This window comes from Orcinus orca, chromosome 13 (assembly GCF_937001465.1).
Source record: "Orcinus orca chromosome 13, mOrcOrc1.1, whole genome shotgun sequence".
Classification (NCBI taxonomy): domain Eukaryota; kingdom Metazoa; phylum Chordata; class Mammalia; order Artiodactyla; family Delphinidae; genus Orcinus; species Orcinus orca.
In genome coordinates, this window is record NC_064571.1 from 35531605 (window position 1) to 35552989 (window position 21385).

Genomic DNA, 21385 nt, shown 5'->3' on the forward strand with positions numbered 1-21385 from the left:
TAGTTTAAAGCATGTGTAAAATTCACACCTTTTTCTCTCCTGCCTTCCTTCTATCCCTCTTTTTTTCCTTTTTGACCCACGCCGGCATTCAAATTCAGTAGGTGTTCAAAAGCACACATTTCCCGGTTGTAATCAAGTTTTCTTTAAAAGTGTGGAAATCTGCATCTCTGACTCTTAAAGCCTTAAAAGATTACCCAGTCAAATTTAGGATTATTATTTCAAACGGCTGTTTCCTTTCCATAAATTATCTTTTATTTATATAATATCTTCACGTGTAAAGAGAGAAATGAAACGTAGTTCCAGGTACGCAGCATCAATTTTCACAGGCTAACGGAGGAAGCAAAATGACTCTGTTATTGCCAGAGTTCAAATATAAATATTTGCATTTTAAAACCCCTTGGTTGCAGCCTGTGAACCTGTCATAGAAGAGAGAAGGGGACAGGAGAGTGAGGGATGCTGTCCGGGGGTCTCCCCATCTGAAAGAAATGGGCTTTAAAGTAATCAAACCTCTGCTCTTGTAAAAGCCAAAATCATTCTCACCATTTCACCAAAGGCATCATTTCACGCTAGGAAGATTCTTATTTTTAAGGGGCCTGTGAGGTTACTGCTCGTAGGTCTTCTTGACAAATCCTTGCCATTATGAGAAGTTGCAAAGAAAAGAAAAAAAAGCTAGGATAAATGTAAAAATATTGGCTCCTTATAGGGTAGTAATCAGCTGTTTATTGGTCTCTACCAGACACGTAATGACCAAGCCCAGTGTTAAGTGCCAGCAACATGGCCCTGGGCCCTTCCCTCCTAACACTGGCCATTATCTGATTAAAGAACCTCCAAATAAGTCACTATTGCATAATTTTATGGGTTTTAACAGTGCAGGTTGGCTGGCAGGAAAACTACCTAGGAGGGTTGATAAAGCAATAGTGAAATGATTTTATTTACTCCACTTATACCTTGCTCTCTGAAAGTGTCTCTGAGTATCTCACATGCTGGTGGTGGCAGAAGACACCTAAAATTGGTTCAAATAGGAATTGTGTGAGAGGTAGGGGAGGCACAGGGGTGGGGGGACAAGAAAAGTAAAATTATCTATCTCTTAAAGCTTTTCATGAGCTGCACAATTTGAAGTAATTAACAACATCGTTACAAGCATCTAGACCTTGTCTTTGGTGTTTGGTATTTCAAGCAGGTAAGTTTCTAGCAGTGCTAAAATCATACATGCGATAATATGATGATGGGAATAAAGTGTTTCTAATTCTTAAAAATAGCGTAGTCTTCTAAAGGCAACCACTCGCTGGTTAACGAGTGTTGAATGCCCCTGATTAACAAGTGGAAGGCAGCGACATAATTAAGAGGTTATCTGTAGTCATAAAAATGCTCAAACCTGTCTTAGAATGTGATCCCTTCAACAGATAATTTTTAAGAATGTAGCATGTCCTCGCTTTCTCTGTCGAGACACACGTTAGTGATCCCAGGAGGGAAAATAAACATACGTTTTTAAATGAAGATATTTTAAATGTACCCCATATTTCAGTGTGTGGCTGTAACTTGGTCTTTTTTATGTTCTTCCTATAAAACCTAAATTAAGCCTCTTAGGAGTGGTTTTGCTGTAGGTTTCATCTAAAAACACAATACATTTTAAATGATTCCAGTACTTGAGCGCACTTTAACATGTAATCACTAATGTGCATTCTCTCCCCTCCTCTTCCAAGCGTCAGCTCTTCTAAAGGGATGAGACTTCTTTAAAATTTAGCTTCATTTGAAATAGAAACTTTTAACAAATAGTAATTGCTCCTGTAGCTCTACTGATGAAATGACTAGCAGCAAATCTTTTCTCCTCTCTCTCTCTCTCCTGTAACATTTTGAAACACCCATCAGTGTCAAATGAAACTGCACACATCTCCTTTGCTGCTCTAAATAAGGCTCAGCAATGTTAAGAAAAATGTCAGAAAAAGCTCAGTGGATTAAAGTAACATTCTGCACCATGTCACCGAGAATGGCAGGGCAGACTGGTCTGCATAATTCTGAAAGATATTTTGTGTAAAATGCTTCCTCTATAAACGAAATGAAATTTTATTTGGAAAGATTTAAGATTGTATTTGATCACCTACAACATTCAGTTCTTTTTCTAAATCTCATTATTCCTTAATATGCCTTTGGTGTGTATTTTTAAAATTAGAACAATAATACACTCTTTGTAGAATGTTTCTCCACCCATGTGCAGCGTTAAAATACATTGTGAACTCGTCAATGCATTTTTCTTTTCTTTCTAAAATTCCTAGGATGTTCATTCAGTGAAAGCAGTAAAAACTCTGGCTCTTACACATGTAAATTCATTGAACTAATCAGTCCTTTTCCCCCCCCTAAATAAAATTTGTATATGACTTTGGAGATTTTCAGCACAGTTCATTTAGTGATATCAAAAAAACATAAAGCATTTACATTTCATTCATGTATTGAAAATAAATGAATGGTTGAGGATTTTAGTTTGTTTTATTCTATTTTTCTAAAGAATACTCAATTATTGAAAAAAACGAGTACAATGGTAGTAAAACATCCCACAGTATCATAAGTATGTAATTAAAGCTTAGCAGTTAGAAAAGAAAACATCTTACAAATTCAATACTAGATACCAATAGACATGACAAGATTAGTTTCACAAAAACAAGGTAAATCTCCACTGATTTTAAACAAACTTTTTCAAAACAGGTTAAAAATGAATTTAGACAAATTTGTCTCTTAACCTTTAAAGATTTCCTGCCTGTTTTTGTATGTCCTTTATTACATTAATTTTTTATTTAAATTACACCATTAACTGGATATGAATTTATCAAGAATACATGTATTGATTTATAAAACAGTACCATTAATTATTATAATAGCTAGATGTAGCTGATATTACAAAGCCATTTAGAGGTTTTTAATATAACTCGGACATACATAGATAGATAGGCATTATGGACACGACTACAATTCAAACTGGCTACCAGCAGTTAATGAAATCCTTGATTTATATTCTAGTTTAGAGATTGATTATATTGTTGCTTTGTAAAACTATTTATATTATGCCATTTTTCAAAGGATGTCTCAATAAAAAAGCTAAATAAAATATTCAGTCAATTCCCAAAGCAGATTTTGTTTTCTATATTTTAAATGCTAGTGAAAATAACTGATTGTGTGTGTTCCAAGCTTTGTCATTTCCATTCCAGAGGTGGCTTTCCTGATGGGAGACTCGTTTGCAATGCACACTTTCACACACTTTTGGATCCTTGCAGAAACAAACCCCTTCTCTTTATTTCATTAGCCGCCCCCCCCCCAAACAACAAACCCATGTATATTTCACAAAACCCATGCATCAGGACACATAAGTCTTTTTGGCATCTTTTATGTTATGCTTTTTTTTTTTTTCTTAAGGTTGTGGAAAACTGGGACTTACCCCAAAGCCGCAAAACAGGCAATCACGAAGGAGTATTTGGGTAAGAATGCAATCTGAAGAGAGAAAAAAAAAAAATGAGGAAGAATATAAGCAAATAACAGTTACACTTTCAAATTGCTTTTCAAATGTTAATTAGCCAACGAATAGGTTGAAAGTTAAATTCTTTTCACATTGTACTTGGTTTGGGTCTCCTAGTCTCTTTATTTATATCACTTTTCCTTGCCTGGCAACATATGTTACCGATTTATTATAGTATTTTTACTGTTAGCAGACAAATCTAAAAGCTAGCTGAGAAGGCTAGCTTCATCTGATGACTTTAACAACAACTGCAGGGCATCCTTGAGGGTGAGCCAATAGGCTCTTTTGAAGCTATAATACTATTAACCATTTTGATGCTGAAATATTTCTTACAGCTAAAGTTGGTTCTGTCTTTGTAGGCACTCTGGGTTTTACAGACACAAAAGGTAAATGTAAATGATTTGTTTTGCAAATATTTCAATAGCCTTCTAGGCACTTTCCTCCATGTGTCTTAAGTGCCCTAAAAGCCGTATGAATGCTGTGGCTTCTTTATTTCCCCCTTTCTTTTACAGGACACTGAAATCTGGGCACAAAGTGATAAGTAAACAGCTATCAAGCATCACGTTAAATTGTCACTTCACCCTCCCCCATGCCATTAATTTTCTGCTATGCTATTAAAAGAAACAAACATTCTTTGGAGTTTCAATGATCGCATCTTTCTGACATATGTACAGCCCAGAAAAGTAAACTTCAAATGAGATTCTTTTTTGGCTAAAAACCTGCAATTCCTTTCCAAATTAGAGATGTCATATATTATGGTTATTTTAATGGATATGTAATAGTAGCCAAAAATTTATGCCTTTTAATATGCATACAAGAAAACGTCTGTTTCAGAGCTGTATTTGTTGACTAAAAGTATTCACTTTAAAGTTGCCAAATAATAAACTTCCGTTTTTGATCATCTGTAATTTACTTCACTCCAAATTGTCTAGTCATTTTAACTTAAAATTTTTATAAATGATCTCCTTTTCCACTCAAATATCTCATGCGGAGTTCACTTACAATTTCAGGTAATTACATTTTATAGAAATTCTCTTGCACATGCATGACTTGAAAATTTTGAAATTAAATCTTAAATATTGGAAGCCAGCATTTCTTATCTGCAAGATCTGGCTCAGTAACTAAAATTTCACATCATCTTGATATTAGAATTCAACCAATAAAACTGAGATATGCATGGCAGTAGTTAGGGGTCTGGCTGTGAAAAAGTGAATTTTGCGGTCCTGGAATGCTCTCTGTACCCCTGGGATCCAGAAAGCGCTAAGACATACTGTCTGTATAAACATATCTAGTATAAGAGGTTCTGCCTGCAAATCGTAGCAATGACTCTGCTCTCCAACATATTTAAGAATACACAATCATACCTGGTTTTAAGACAAAACTGCAAAATTGCCTTCAGAACAAGTGGTGAAATAACCACCATCTATCTAACCATTCACCTGATTCTAATATTTTTATTGAATAAAAATATTTTTATTTATTCATCCCTTGTACTTCGATATACGTTCCAAATTTTATTTTAGTATTAACTATAATGACCCCATCAAAATGAGAAGAAAAATTTATATTTTTACATATATAGTTATACAGTTTCATCCTAGTCTAATTTAGGATAATGTCTAAGTGGGCTTATTATTTATATCTATTATCAGATATTTACTGTATTTATTTCTTTGTCCCCAAGAGGCATCTTATGGTGACGGTGGGTAATTTTAGGTCAGAAGCAATTATGGTCAAAAGGATTTCAGCTTCAGAGAATGAGGCTAACTTTCCAAAGGCATAAATGCACAGCAACTCCAAAAAATGACCATATATGTCATTGGGGTTATGAATACCCAGGCAACTCACTTGCTAGTCCTGTCATTCCATGAATAAACCATCCCATAAATGTGCCTATTAGGACACATTCGTTTTTAAATATTAATTTTCTTAGAAGAATGAAGGGAGACAATGCTGTTGGTGGCCCTAGAGTTTTCTTCTTCTAAAAAAATTATATTCTTGAACCAAAACTGAATCTCCAGCAGAGTTTTATCCCCATATTTGGAAGCATACCAGCTGTGTACATGGGGCTCCAGGCCCCATGTTGTTTGTTGCTGAACTTGACGCTCTTCTAGACCAGGCCCTCTGCTCTGTGACACAGTGCCTTGACAGATGGGATGGGATGGACTGTCCCTTAGTCTGTCCCCATCCACCCGTACCTACCACATTCTTTCACTCTCGTCCACCCCAAAGCAGGTGTCTTTGAAAGGCCTGAATGTAAGCTACAGTTTCCTCTGGTCTCCCAGCTCAGGTTCTGTCATTACCTTTCTCTAATATATCTAAGCAGCCCCTTCCAGCGACTGGTTCGAGCCTAAGCTGGGATCTCCCCTTTCCTGTTGTTCCCTCACCTCTACCCCGACCTCCAAGGGCCACCCCCCTGCTTTCTGTTTTGTCCATCACCTCAGTTTCTTTTCCCCTGTTTCTGACCTGCACTTTTTCTGGATCAGACGCAGGCAGGTTGAGAGGTAATGAGAACCAGATGGACAGAGTGCAGAAATTGCCCAAATGGGTATGAGAATGTGGGAGCTGTCAGGCATGGAGTGAAGCTGGAATTTTTCAGCAATAAAATGGGATTTATCGCCACTCTACCACAGTCATTGCCGACAACCGTTTACCTTGACAGAAACCCCATTCCAATAGGCCACGCCGATGCAGATTCTTTTTTCCAAAGAGTGATGATTGGTATTTGTTCTAAGGCTCAAATGGCCTGCACTAAAGGTGAAGCATTAGGCCAAAGTCCTGTATTCCCCACTGAGGCAAATGAACCTGCTAAAATAAGTTCCTTCCACAATGGCTGTGTAATTGAAACCAGAAAGTGAGAGAATTTGATAAATTGCTTGACCCTGAAGGAATGTTAAGGTCATAAATTTTCATTGCATTTTTTCCTCTCTCTTTTTTTATTTTTATATATTGATTATATTTAGTATTTGCTTCGAAATTCAACAAGCTTACAGATCATCGGTTGTGGCCCCAGGGGAGAGCACAGTAAATCATCAATTAAGAGGGTAGGGGATATTCTCCCCTCATCTTCCAAAGAGGAATGGCAGCTCCTCAGTATTCCAAGGACAGTCATGGAGGTGTCTTCCATCTCAGAATTATTCCAACTTAGCACGCAATTTGTCCTGGCATGGACAAAGTAAAATCCACAGGAAAGATTTTTCTCAGAAGGGTGCTGCTACACTTCTATCATTTAAGAATGATGAACTGTTAAGATGCTGGCAATACATTTGCAGCCATCACACCCACATACCTTTTTCCCTCCTGTAACCTAAAAATAAGAACAATTGGATTTTAGCGAAAAACCATGATCCTCTTTCTTTAGAGGATCACGTGGGAGTGTGCCTGTGTGCGTGTGCGTGGAAGCATCATGCTTCTGAGCGCTGGTTTTGGCAAAGTCCACTTGAGATTTTTCAAACTTACTTTTGTTAAAATCTGGATGATCTTAATGTGGAAATAAAACATAGGTCATAAAAACAGTCCAAGCCACATGTTACAGAATATAAAATGGACTGAAATACTGAAGTCATCGCATAGCAGCAAATTTCTACACATCTTGCTTGAAGGTTTTACTTGTTTTTCTAAAAAGTGAATGAATGAAGCTTGCCAGCATTTTAATTTAGCTGTATTTTCTACCGATTGTTTATAGTGATACGATATGAAGATATATACTCTCTCAACCTGAAGCACATTAAATAATTTATTGATAGCCAAAACTTCTCGTCCTTGAAATTTTTAAAGAACAATCTATCTCCTGGGTATTTATGTGCTTGGCTTGTTCTCCCTGTTAAATAAGTAAAATCAGAAGTATTTGATCACTAATGTATACATTTTATGTTCAGAATTTTCAGGATTCAGGAGATCCCAAATGGGATACAGGGCAGAATTTTTGACTGACGATTGGGACAATTTCCCTAATTTAGGAAAGATTGGTTCATGCTGATTTATTTTCAATTATTAATTATCAGTTTATTGATTGAAACCAATACTAGCTCTAGGATGTATAAGAATTAAATAACCACATGCATTTTTTTTCAAAATCATCTAAACTGTATAAGTAAAAGATAATTTATGCTTCATTCTATAAAGTATTATCAGTAGGGGTGAGGCTAAATAATATCTAGTCCCATATCCTACTTTCTTTTGTTCAAATGTAATATCACCAACGTATATTGAGTACATATTTCTATGTCAAAAAAAATTTTTTTTGTCAAGTAAGGAAAGAAAGAAATTCCAAATCCTTCTTATTCAAAAAGACAAAGGCCAGAGAATTTGTGAGTGATATAAAATAGTAAGTAGTACAAGAGCTGTTGAAAAATCTTGGAAACTGCCACCAAAGTACAGGGGAAGGTGAGAATTTTCATGTTATTGCTTAGATGTGTATAAATATTCTAATAAGAATTCAGCAACAATATGTTTTCATCTTATAGCAGGGGGACCATGATGTACATATGATCTACTTTTAATCTTGTGGCTTTGTCAGTGTTAAAAATGGAACTTGGGAGGGAGACGCAAGAAAGAGGAGATACGGGGATATATGTATATGTATAGCTGATTCACTTTTTTATAAAGTAGAAACTAACACACCATTGTAAAGCAATTATACTCCTATAAAGATGTTAAAAAGAAAAAAAAGGAACTTCTTCCGCACTTAAAAATTTTGTCACAAGGCTGTTTCAAATAAATAAATATATGTACACATATACATATATATAAGCATAAATAAAATATGAACAGAAAATGGCTTCAATCACTAACATTTTTGCAAACTAATGTTCAGCTGATGCAACTCAATTTTATTTTGCATCACATTAGTGTCATAATGGTAATGACTAGCCTTTATTCACTAACAGTTTGAGTCAGCACTTTGAGACATTTTCAAATTAGGTCATACTGCACATTTGTGTCTGATACAAAGGTTGATTAAGAGAGCTGCACAGTTTTAAAGTGATGCGGTGTGAGTTGAATTAAGTTCTCTCTGATACTTACGGGAAATGTGAGCCACCATAACTAAGCAGAAATAATGTATGGGCTATAGGGGGGAGAATATATTTCCACAGAGAGCTTGAAGTCATACTCATTTACAATTTCACAAAGTCCTCTGTCTGTTATGGAAGAATTCTATCACGGGGCCTAGAAAAAAGCAATGAATTACAATAAGGACACTGGAGGCCTGGTCCCCAGACCTGTTTCAGTGAAAGTCAGTTTTTGCCTTTATGTCCCTTTTGATTGTCTCAATAAAGACCTTTTTTTTCTTCTAGACACTGTCTACTGCTTTTCTGAAGTCAGAATGATCCGGTGTCACAACCAAACCATTTACCCATAATACAACGATTCGGAGCCCAGGCTAAATTGCTCTATGCAAGCTAGACCTGGGGAAAATAAAAAAGTCTATTTAAAGTTATATTGGCATGGCAAATCCATAATCTCATCAAAAATCTGAAGAAATAGGATTTTCTTTAGTTGCCCAGCACTTCAAATAAATTGTAAAAATGGCCCTACAAGGCAAAGTAACTTTTAATTGGGTTTAAGGAGAACAAAAATAAAAGCTGAAACTCTTTGATTGTTGGTTTGTTCAAAAGGGCAAAAATAGCCGTTATTATTAACACTGTACTCACTTCATGTTGCCCTCTCCATAGCATAAAAAAGCCACAGAAGATTTTCTGAATATATATATATTTTTTATTGTGCCAGTGGCCTTAAAGAAACCTGGAGAGAAACCCAAACAGTGGATGGCACTAAACTGAAAGAAAGGCTCATTGGCTTGGCTAGCTTTGGCCCCAGGATGCAAAAGAAGTTACTATAATTCTCTTGCATGTACACTTTGCTTGCTTTGCAATAGCATCCTGAAACATAATGCAATCAAATCACATTTTATTTCGAAAAGTCTGGGACAGCGTGCACTGCCTTGTCCCCTCCAGACCTGTTACCTCCAGTTTATTCTCAGTTTCTTTCCATCTGAGTTTTCATAGAAATTTGGACTGAACTTGTTTTCTTGGGCAAGACACCTAAGTAAAGTAAGAGGAAGGGTTCCACCCAAGAGAAGGTGTACATGTTGATTGTTTTAAAAATAAATGCGTTTAATTAGGAACATGAAGTTGTAATGGCCACAATCATTCTCAATGTTTATAAATGTGTTCATATTCCAGTTTCCTGAAGATTTTTGCAATGAAAGAAAAACAGCTATCAAATCTTAGAAGGACTATAAACAAGAACTGGAAGGAAAGAAGAAAGGAAGGGAGGGAGGAGGGAAGAAAGAGGAAGAAAGATTGGCTTCAGCCCCTTCCCTCAATCCCAGCAAAGGTCTGTTCATTAGCCACCTACCCCTCTTCGCTGACTTCTGTCCTTCAGCTGTGAAAGGTCACAGTCCATGAAAGTGATACATAAATTTGCTTCCTTCACCTTTGCTGATTTCTTGTTGCTTCTCATAACCAATATTTTTAACATTATAACTTGAATTTGAATAACCCCTTGTTCTTGCTAAACTCCAGAGGTTGCTCTGCCCAGCCCTGATTATTTATCACAAAAACAAGGCTCGTGAGTATCTTCAAGTGGAATTTCCTGTGACTCCGATTAAAACACAGATATCCCTGGATTCAGAGCCTGCCAATTAATACCCGAAGCGGTGGTGGCACTATGTCTCAAGCACGTACATTTTCATTTTCAACACACCCCTGGTGTGTGCAATCACTTAATTTACATTTTCAAAAGGTCACTTGTGGTGCTAGCTGGAATGAATTGTATATTTTACTTATTTTGCAGTAGGCTCATTTGCCCGGCCAGGGAGACACACTTTTCCCAGCCACTAGGATGACATAAATCTGAATCAGCCATCATATAACAACGAATAGGTAAAAGTAGTTTTGCTATTTTGTTAAGCAGTTACGAGAATACTTGAGTTTCTCCAACAGTTTAATTTAGCATATGAGAATAGCATCTAGTGAGCTATTTTTATTAATAGTGGGTTTTTATTATTATTTTGCAGAATGGATACAGCAACATTACCAGAGTTCAATATGACTTTTGATGATCTGGTGTGCAGTGACTAAATAAGGTTAATCTTCATTTTATATGCTAATAGGATATTTATAATCTCTACAGCATATCCAATTTAACGATTTTATTCTCTGTTGTTCAGAAAGTATTTCTTATTAGTGAAAGAGAGAATACCCTTACGTTCACCACAGAGGCTAGTTTAATTGGGCTTGAGTGCACTGTGTATAATTAGTCCACTTCTCTAATATTTCATCTATAATTACACAATGAATAATGTGCTTAAATTTCATAAAACTAGTGGGTTTAAAGAAAGACTTCCAAAAAAATGAGCATTCTGTTTTCAAGCTTTCCCAAGCCTTACTAAGAGCCTGATGAAAATATGGCTGAAGCCAGTATGAATTTCTTGAATGGTGAATGGATGCCCAAAGCCTCTGAGGCTAAAAGCAAAAATAATGTCCCCTCCAGCTCCACTCATCTCACCCAATGACAATGTTAGCAGCAGGGCTGCTTGGACCAGGCCCAGCTGCCACTGGAGAAACAGGATCAAAGTCCCCACATGCTATATTCCCAAGGTCTCTGCAAATGTCAGACTGCAAGATGGAATTTTGAATGGCAAAGCTGTTTTGTTTGGAGTTTGGGTATTTTTATCCCCCCAATATTTAGAACTCTTTTGGGCAAACTCATTCCAGACAACAGCCTATGAAGTTGTATCATGGAAACCAATTTTTAATTTTGTTAGGGAATGTGATCACATAGAGAAAGAGGGGAAAAAGAGAGAGAAACTGGTGTATGATTTTGAGGGTTCCTCTACTGATTGGAGTTAGTTGGACCTCTGAGTGTACATGTATGTATTGTTCATCTTAGTTCAAACAAGGCTATTTTTACATTAGCACTGTAGTTACTTGCAAAATTTGAAAAAAAAAAAAGACTTCAAGGACAAAAGAAAAATGTATTATGGGGTTTTAGGAGAGTTTTTTTCAAGGGCCATAGGAAGCCTCCGTTTTCAGTGCTATCCAGCTAAGGGGAGTTAGCCAAGGTCAACAGCATGTCCACGTGGCCTCTTCAATGTGCCTTCTCTTATACCCCTAAAATATACTTCCTATAAGGCCCTTACATGGTTCTTACTTCCTCACTTTGCCTTTGAACGTGTTTGTTCCACTTCTACCAAAGAGAGTGCCAGTTGCCAAAATGACTACTGTGACCCAGCAGCCCACCCACTGGCCAAAAAAGGGCCTGAAGACTTCAAAGAGAATCTCTTATCTTTCGAACCAATAACTACAAATGAAAAAGCCATTGGCTGTGGTTGAGTCAGGAAAATAGAATCACCACCAGGTACTTCAACAGAGGGATATAAACTAGGGACCTAGTTACAAAAGCGTTGGAAGAACTGAAAGGCTACCTGGAGACCACCAAGAGTTTGGCAGTAGCAGGAAGCCACTGCCACCCCTAGACCTACAGGACCAAGGGAAGGGGGCGGGCTCTGGGACCTCAGAGGAGATGCTGCCATTGCCAGAACCACCTCCAAAGCAGGCTGAAGGTTGAGGGGTTGGGATTTCCCAGTCTCCCCTCCTCCTTGCTCAGAATCTCCCTCTGTAGAAGGGAGATTGCAGATGGCAATGTGCTTTGCAGGGCTAAGCCCCCTAAAATACAAAATAGCAAGGAAAGGGCAGGAATGGGTTTAAGAGTGAACAGGTAAATGACCAAGCATAGCTCCTTCTCAACAGCCTTAAGACTTTTGTATGAAGATAAAATTCTCAGCAGATCCCTGTGTGAGTATAGTAGAAGGAAATTGATATTTATTTTGGTTTCAAATTCCTAAAATGCTATCTATACCAAGGAGCACCAGCTAGGAAGATGGCTGTCATGTTAAAGATAAACTCAAGCATAGTTTCACTGGCTGGATTAAAAAGGGGTACAAGTGCTTAAAAAGTTGAGACCACCCTCAGTCCCAAACCCTTGAAGTTGTTTGTCAGGGTAATGTATCAATTTCTACCCCAGCGTGGCCCATGGGCAGCAGAGTGAGGCACAAATAGAGGTCAATCTTGACTTCAACATGCAAGCAACCTAAATGTCCAGCGACAGATGAATGGTTAAAGAAGATGTGGTACGTATATACAATGGACTATTACTCAGCCATAAAAAAGAATGAAATGATGCCATTTGCAGCAACATGCATGGACCTAGAGATTATCATACTAAGATACTAAGTGTAAGTCAGAAAAAGACCAATATCATATGATATCGCTTATAGGTGGAATCAAAAAAATGTAAAAAAAAATATACAAATGAACTTACTCCCAAAACAGAAAGAGATTCACAGACATAGAAAACAAACTTACAGTTACCAAAGGGGAAAGGGGGAGGGGAGGGATAAATTAGGAGGTTTGGATTAATATATACACACTCCTATATATAAAACAGATAACCAGCAAGGACCTACTGTATAGCACAGGGAACTGTATTCAGTATTTTGTAATAACCTATAAGGGAAAAGAATCTGAAAAAGAATTTATGTATATAAATATATATATATATATATATATATATATATATATATATATATATATAACTGAACCACTGCTGTACATCTGAAACTAACATGATATTGTAAATGAACTACACTTCAATTTAAAAAAATCTTGACTTCAAATTCTCTGGTTTCCATGGATTTTGTACACCCCAAACTTTGCTTGAACAAAAATAGGTTTTGTCCAGAGACATTTTGCTGTGCCCTGAATGAACAGCAATTCTATGTCCTGTGCCCCCCTTTTCACGGCACTGCTGCCCCATAGCCAGATCAACTATTTAAAAGACATTGTTTCTATTGTCTTCATATCCCTTAAGCTCCTTTCCCTAGACACCAGCTAACACTAAGGGGGCTTGTTGTTCAGGCTCAGGAACAAAGCCTCCTTGAAACCTAGACACAGGTACACTTTTCAAGGTTTAACATCCTATCTTCTTGTTCCTCTATTTTCTGTCATATCACTTGCCCATTAAAATGCATGGTACAGTTAAAAGAGATTTGCATTTGGCCCTACAAAATGAAGAATTCATAAGTTGGCTTTTTTTTCCTCCTGAAAAGAATCCATATTACTTGGAAAGGGAAAGGCCAAAGGGAAATTATTGCTATTTTAGACAGCAGCATAAATTTTCTTCCTATTTTTAACCTAGGTTTTAATTTAATAAGTTTTATGACCCTTATATTAAGTACATATGTTTTACAAGACATTGTGTCCCTCGAGTCACCCTGAATTTGCTCTACTGTACCAGAGTTAAATGAATGAATATTGTGTTTCTGATTGTAGTTCATCCTGTATTTGATCCTTATAATATGCCTGGTAAACCTTCACAAAAACAGAGAACGACAACACAACTTAATGGCCATTTAAGGCTAGCATATACTGTTTTAAAATAAGCAAATGAATGGGTGTCCCTTTGAAGTATTTTAAATTTCAGATTTCTCTCCCACTGGTGTTTATAAAAACAATTAAGGACATACAAAATACTGGAAATAGTCTCTGGTCTTCAGAATTGGCAACTAAACATACAAGCCCTTTATGTGTTTATTCCATTGGCCAAGGCAAAGGTAAATTTCCTTCAAATTAAACCTTCAAACTTGAATATGGTTCTCTTTTTGGTAATCTGAAGTGATACCAATTTTCTTACACAAGATGCTCCCACTCATTTGAAAATGAGTTTGATGCTATTTAAACATAAAGAGGGTTCCACCAATCCTGAAAAAAAAAAGATTATTTGAATAATGACTCTGGTTATTTAAAAGAAAATTTTGAGTTCATAGCAGAATGGAGAAAATCACCTATAATATTAGTGTAGAGGGAAGTGTAGTAGTTAGCAGTTAGTTAATAAAGAGGTATATTTTCCTGAGCTCATGTGGGTGGGGGAAGGAGCTAGGGGAGCAAAGCTCAAAGTTGAGCTCAAAGCTGTGTGTGTAAACATTGCAAAAATGTAACAACCTTGCACTAGTGACAAATTTTGTTTTTTAGTTATTAAGATGTAACAGATTTTCACATCCTACCAGAGTACAAGAGTTACTGCTTAGCTGAATATTCATCCAGAAAATCTTTATAATGTAATAAAATTTGTTTTGAAATATGCTTTACAAATTTTCTGCTTCAATTCTGATTTTTAAAATGGTTTTCCTACCCATGCCAAAGTTTCATAAATCAATAGCCTACTAAAAGTGCATTTTAGGTCAATGGATTAAGGGTGGCACAAACTCAAGTTGGCAAAAATTAGCCTTTATACCACAATTTCAGATTATGTGCCAGACTATATAAGTGTGTACATTTAAATTTAGTAATGGATCCAAACCAATTCAAGAAGTCATTCGTTTCTTTTCTGTTCATTTTGTTTGCTTTTGTCCTACTTCAGTGACTTTGAAGGACATGACTTTAGTGTAACTGGTGAGTCAGTAGAACCTCCCACAAAGCTCTACATAAGAATTGATGACCTTCAAGATGGTGGAGTAGTAAAACGTGGAGATCACCTTCCTCCCCACAAATACATCAGAAATACATCTAGCTGTGGAACAATTCCTACAGAACACCTACTGAACGCTGGCAGAAGACCTCAGACTTCCCAAAAGGCAAGAAACTCCCCACGTACCTGGGTAGGGCAAAATAAAAAACGGAGACGAAAGAATGGGGACGGAACCTGCACCTCTGAGAGGGAGCTGTGAAGGAGAAAAAGGTTCCACACACTAGGAAGCCCTTCACGGGCGGAGATGTGGGGTGGGGGTCGGGGTGAAGCTTCGGAGCCACGGAGGAGAGCACAGCAACAGGGGTGCAGAGGGCAAAGCGGATTCCCGCACAGAGGATCGGGGCCGACCAGCACTCACCAGCCTGAGAGGCTTGTCTCCTCACCCGCCAGGGCGGGCGGGGGGCTGGGAGCTGAGGCTCCAGCTTCGGAGGTCGGATTCCAGGGAGAGGACTGGGGTTGGCTGCGTGGACACAGCCTGAAGGGGCTAGTGCGCCACAGCTACCGGGAGGGAGTCCAGGATAAAGTCTGGACCTGCCGAGGAGGCAAGAGACCATTGTTCCGGGGTGCGTGAGGAGAAGGGATTCAGAGCACAGCCTAAAGTAGCTCCAGAGATGGGTGCGAGCTGCGGCTATCAGCACAGACCCCAGAGACGGGCATGAGACGCTAAGGCTGCTGCTGCCGCCACCAAGAAGCCTGTGTGCGAGCACAGGTCACTATCCACACCTGCCCTCCCTGGAGCCTGTGTAGCCCGCCACTGCCAGGGTCCCGTGATCCAAGGACAACTTCCCCGGGAGAAAACACGGCACACCTCAGGCTGTTGCAATGTCATGACAGCCTCTGCTGCCGCAGGCTCGCCCCGCACTCAGTACCCCTCCCTGCCCCTGGCCTGAGTGAGCCAGAGCCCCCTAATCAGCCGCTCCTTTAACCCCATCCTGTCTGAGCAGAAACAGATGCCCTCAGGCGACCTACACGCAGAGGCGGGGCCAATCCAAAGCTGAACCCCAGGAGCTGTGCAAACAAAGAAGAGAAAGCGAAACTTCTCCCAGCAGCCTCAGAAGCAGCGGATTAAATCTCCACAGTCAACTTGATCTGCATCTGCATCTGTGGAATACTGAATCGACAATGAATCATCTCAAAATTGAGGTGGTGGATTTGCGTGATTTTGTCTGTATAGCTTTGCTTTTACCATTTGTCCTAGGGTTCTGTCTCTCTGTTTTTTGTGGGTTTCTTTAGTATACTTTTTAGTTTTTGTTATCATTGGTGGATTAGCTTTTCGGTTTGGTTGCTCTCTTCTTTCTTTCTTTTTTAATTTTTAAAAATTTTAAAAAATTTTTTTAATAACTTTATTTTTTTATTTCTTTCTTTCTTTTTTCTCCCATTTCTTCTGAGCCATGTGGCTGACAGGGTCTTGGTGTACCGGCCAGGTGTCAGGCCTGTGCCTCTGAGGTGGGAGAGCCAAGTTCAGAACACTGGTCCACCAGAGACCTCCCAGCTCCAAGTAATATCAAATGACAAAAGCTCTCCCAGAGATACCCATCTCAACGCTAAGACCCAACTCCACTCAACGACCAGCAAGTTACAGTGCTGGACACCATACACCAAACAACTAGCAAGAAAGGAACACAACCCCACCATTAACAGAGAGGCTGCCTAAAATCATTATAACATCACAGACACCCCAAAACACAGCACCGGATGCAGTCCTGCCCACCTGAAAGACAAGATCCAGCCTCATCCACCAGAACACAGGCACTAGTTCCCTCCACCAGGAAGCCTACACAACCAACTGAACCAACCTTAGCCACTGGGGACAGACACCAAAAACAACAGGAACTACAGACCTGCAGCCTACAAAAAGGAGACCCCAAACACAGTAAGTTAAGCAAAGTGAGAAGACAGAGAAACACACAGCAGATGAAGGAGCAAAGTAAAAACCAACCAGACCAAACAAATTAAGAGGAAATAGGAAGTCTACCTCAAAAAACAAATCAGAGTAATGATAGTAAAGATGATCCAAAATCTTGGAAATAGAATGGAGAAAATACAAGAAACATTTAACAAGGACCTAGAAGAACTAAAGAGCAAACAAACAATGATGAACAACACAATAAATGAAATTTAATATTCTCTAGAAGGAATCAAGAGCAGAATAACTGAGGCAGAAGAACGGATAAGTCACCTGGAAGATAAAATAGTGGAAATAACTACTGCAGAGCAGAATAAAGAAAACAGAATGAAAAGAACTGAGGACAGTCTCAGAGACCTCTGGGACAACATTAAACACACCAACATTTGAATTATAGGGGTCCCAGAAGAAGAAGAGAAAAAGAAAGGAACTGAGAAAATATTTGAAGAGATTATAGTTGAAAACTTCCCTAATATGGGAAAGGAAATAGTCAATCAAGTCCAGGAAGCACAGAGAGTCCCATAAAGGAGAAATCCAAGGAGAACCATGCCAAGAAACATATTAATCACACTATCAAAAATAAAATACAAAGAAAAAATATTAAAAGCAGCAAGGGAAAAGCAACAAATAACATACAAGGGGACCTCCTTAAGGTTAATAGCTGATCTTTCAGCAGAAACTCTGAAAGCCAGAAGGGAGTGGCAGGACATATTCAAAGTGATGAAAGGGAAAAACCTACAACCAAGATTACTCTACCCAGCAAGGATCTCATTCAGATTTGATGGAGAAATTAAAACCTTGACAGACAAGCAAAAACTAAGAGAATTCAGCACCACCAAACCAGCTTTACAACAAATGCTAAAGGAACTTCTCTAGGCAGGAAACACAAGAGAAGGAAAAGACCTACAATAATAAACCCAAAACAATTAAGAAAATGGTAACAGAAAGAAAGGGCAACATACATATCGATAACTACCTTAAATATAAATGGATTAAATGCTCCAATCAAAAGACATAGACTGGCTGAGTGGATACAAAAACAAGACCCATATATATGCTGCCTACAAGAGACCCACTTCACACCTAGGGACACATACAGACTGAAAGTGAGGGGATGGAAAAAGATATTCCATGCAAATGGAAATCAAAAGAAAGCTGGAGTAGCAATACTCATAGCAGATAAAATAGACATCAAAATAAAGAATGTTATAAGAGATAAGTCCCAGACTTTGGACTATACTCATAGCTACAGAAATCAAAACAGTATGGTACTGGCATAAAAACAGAAATATAGAACAATGGAACAGGACAGAAAGCCCAGAGATAAACCCATACTCATATGGTCACTTTATTTTTGAAAAAGAAGGCAGGAATATACAATGGAGAAAAGACATCCTCTTCAATAAGTGGTGGTAGGAAAACTGGACAGCTACATGTAAAAGAATGAAATTAGAACACTCCCTAACACCAGGCACAAAAATAAACTCAAAATGGATTAAACACCTAAATGTAACATCAGACACTGTAAAACTCTTAGAAGAAAACATAGGCAGAACACTCTATGACATAGATCACAGCAAGATTCTTTTTGATCCACCTCCTAGAGAAATGGAAATAAAAACAAAAATAAACAAATGGGACCTAATGAACCTTAAAAGCTTTTGCACAGCAAAGGAAAATATAAACAAGATGAGAAAACAACCCTCAGAATGGGAGAAAATATTTGCAAATGAAGCAACTGACAAAGGATTTATCTCCAAAATTTACAAGCAGCTCATGCAGCTCAACATTAAAAAAACAACCTAATCCAAAAATGGGCAGAAGACCTAAATAGACATTTCTCCAAAGAAGATATACAGATTGCCAACAAACACGTGAAAGAATGTTCAACATCACTAATCATTAGAGAAATGCAAATCAAAACTACAATGAGGTATCACCACACACCAGTCAGAATGGCCATCATCAAAAAATCTATAAACAACAAATGCTGGCGAGGGTGTGGAGAAAAGGGAACCCTCTTGCACTGCTGGTGGGAATGTAAATCGATACAGTCACTATGGAGAACAGTATGGAGGTTCCTTAAAAAACTAAAAATAGAACTACAATATGACCCAGAAATCCCACTACTGGGCATATACCCTGAGAAAACCATAATTCAAAAAGAGTCATGTACCAAAATGTTCATTGCAGGTCTATTTACAATAGCCAGGACATGGAAGCAACCTAAGTGTCCATCAACAGATGAATGGATAAAGAAGATGTGGCACATATATACAATGGAATATTCCTTAGCCATAAAAAGAAACGAAACTGAGTTATTTGTAGTGAAGAGGATGGACCTAGAGTCTGTCATACAGAGTGAAGTAAATTAGAAAGAGAAAAAAATACCGTTTGCTGACACATATATATGGAATCTAAAGAAAAAGAAAAAAACAATGGTTCTGAAGAATCTAGGGGCAGGACAGGAATAAAGACACAGATGTAGAGAATGGAGTTGAGGACACAGAGAAGGGGTACGGGGAAGCTGGGACCAAGTGAGAGAGTGGCATGGACATATATATACTACCAAACGTAAGGTAGATAGCTAGTGGGAAGCAGCCACATAGCACAGGGAGATCAGCTCGGTCCTTCGTGACTACCTAGAGGGGTGGGATAGGGAGGGTGGGAGAGAGCAGCAAGAGGGAGGAGATTGGGGATATATGTATATGTATAGCTGATTCACTTTGTTATAAGGCAGAAACTAACAGACCATTGTAAAGCAATTATACTCCAATAAAGATGTTAAAAAAAAAAGAATTGATGTTTATTTCATAATCATATATAGGCTCAAAAATGGATATGTTGTCCTGCAACTTTATTGCCAAAAGAAAGAATCCATTATTTTCAAAAGGAAAGAATCTCAGCTTTTCTATATTTCATTTCAAAACTAAGTGGCCAATATATTAGACCTGTTTGAAATCTATTTAAGTATCTGGCACCTTGTAGGTTGTTTGCCTTTAAAAGGTTTTTTTTGTTAGTTTTTAGAAAAAAGGGTAAGAATCTCCATTATCAAGAAACTCTTGGGGCTTCCCTGGTGGCGCAGTGGTTGAGAGTCCGCCTGCCGATGCAGGGGACACGGGTTCGTGCCCCGGTTTGGGAAGATCCCACATGCCGCGGAGCGGCTGGGCCCGTGAGCCATGGCCATTGAGCCTGCGCGTCCGGAGCCTGTGCTCCGCAACGGGAGAGGCCACAACAGTGAGAGGCCCGCGTACCGCAAAAAAAAAAAAAAAAAAAAAAAGAAACTCTTGGTCAGTCCAACCATCCAAGTCATGGCCGCACGGCTGAGAAACACAGGTTAGAATGGAATGTTGGCATTAGGCTTCAGGAAAACAAGGCCTGGCCATTTTAGCCCGTCACAGAGAACTCCTGGTCACCTCCCAAGGGGCAAATTGATGTCAAGTTCTGCTGTCTGTCAGGATTAAGTGCCTGTTTGCTTTTTCACTAACATGTGGTTTGAGAACAAAGCAGCTCAAATCTCCTCAGCCCCTAACAAAGCATCTCAAATTGCTGAGTAAAATTCCTTAATCCCCCATCTTAATCTGAAAACACCAGCAGCGCCTGGTAGAAAACTGTGGTCTCTTTTTGTGCTACTCTCCACTCCACCCACCCCCATCTTCCCCATTCCTGACCACCTCCTCCTCGGCACAACCATTCACATGTACATTCAACTCCCCCCAAACGCGATTCTTCAGTGGAATATGATCACATTTGAAACCCAGGTCACTTGGTCCAAGATCTTCGTGCTGGCTCTAGGCATTTTTATTCCTTATTCACTTCATTTTCAAAAGTAAAGGGAAAAAAAAAAATAAAGATCATCACAGAGAGATGAATTAACCACCTTCACATAACCTTGAAGGTTATATGTACACAAATAGTATTGTCATAAGTTTTAATGACAGGGCCTAACTGCTTGTTTGCAATATGTGTCAACGCTCAGTGAGAAGTCAAAAAGATATGGGGATTTTACATACCAATTTAGAATATGTTTAACTAAGGTAAGAGAAGGAAGCGAAACTAACTTCTAGGACTGGTTGGAAACTGTGAAACAATCTTTGTTAACACTTGGCAAAAGAATTAGCAATTAGAAAATATTTTCCATTATGTGCATACATTCACTGAATATTAACGATCAAGACTTTATCTGTTGACTAGAGTTGAAAGGCTCCAACCTTTTGCCACCTTAATTTGCAAAGTGTTGAAGTCTGCAAGTTGAAGTACATAAAACCTTAATTTCTGTTAAAAAAAAAAAAAAGCCTTATGATTTCAACACTTTATTTGTGCTATCTTTTCTTACCAATTTTAGTTGAAAACAGAATTGGTAGTTTTTTCTTGGGGGGATTTTTTGGAGCAGCTGCTAAATTAAGTTCTGGTTTTAGGGAAGCTGGGATTCATGGCAGTTA

General features: G+C 38.3%; 1 long non-coding RNA gene across 4 annotated transcripts in view; it reads right to left on the minus strand.

Annotated features, from left to right (window-relative positions):
* The window catches only part of LOC117195576 (uncharacterized), a 97754-nt gene that overhangs the window by 19515 nt on the left and 56854 nt on the right, over positions 1-21385 (minus strand). For 3 of the 4 annotated variants that reach the window (XR_007471099.1, XR_007471097.1, XR_007471096.1), the window contains exon 1: positions 3428-3727. This is a non-coding gene — a long non-coding RNA (uncharacterized LOC117195576). Of the gene's footprint in view, positions 1-3427; positions 3728-21385 lie in introns of those variants that run through there. The other variant, XR_007471098.1, reaches the window with a different exon arrangement.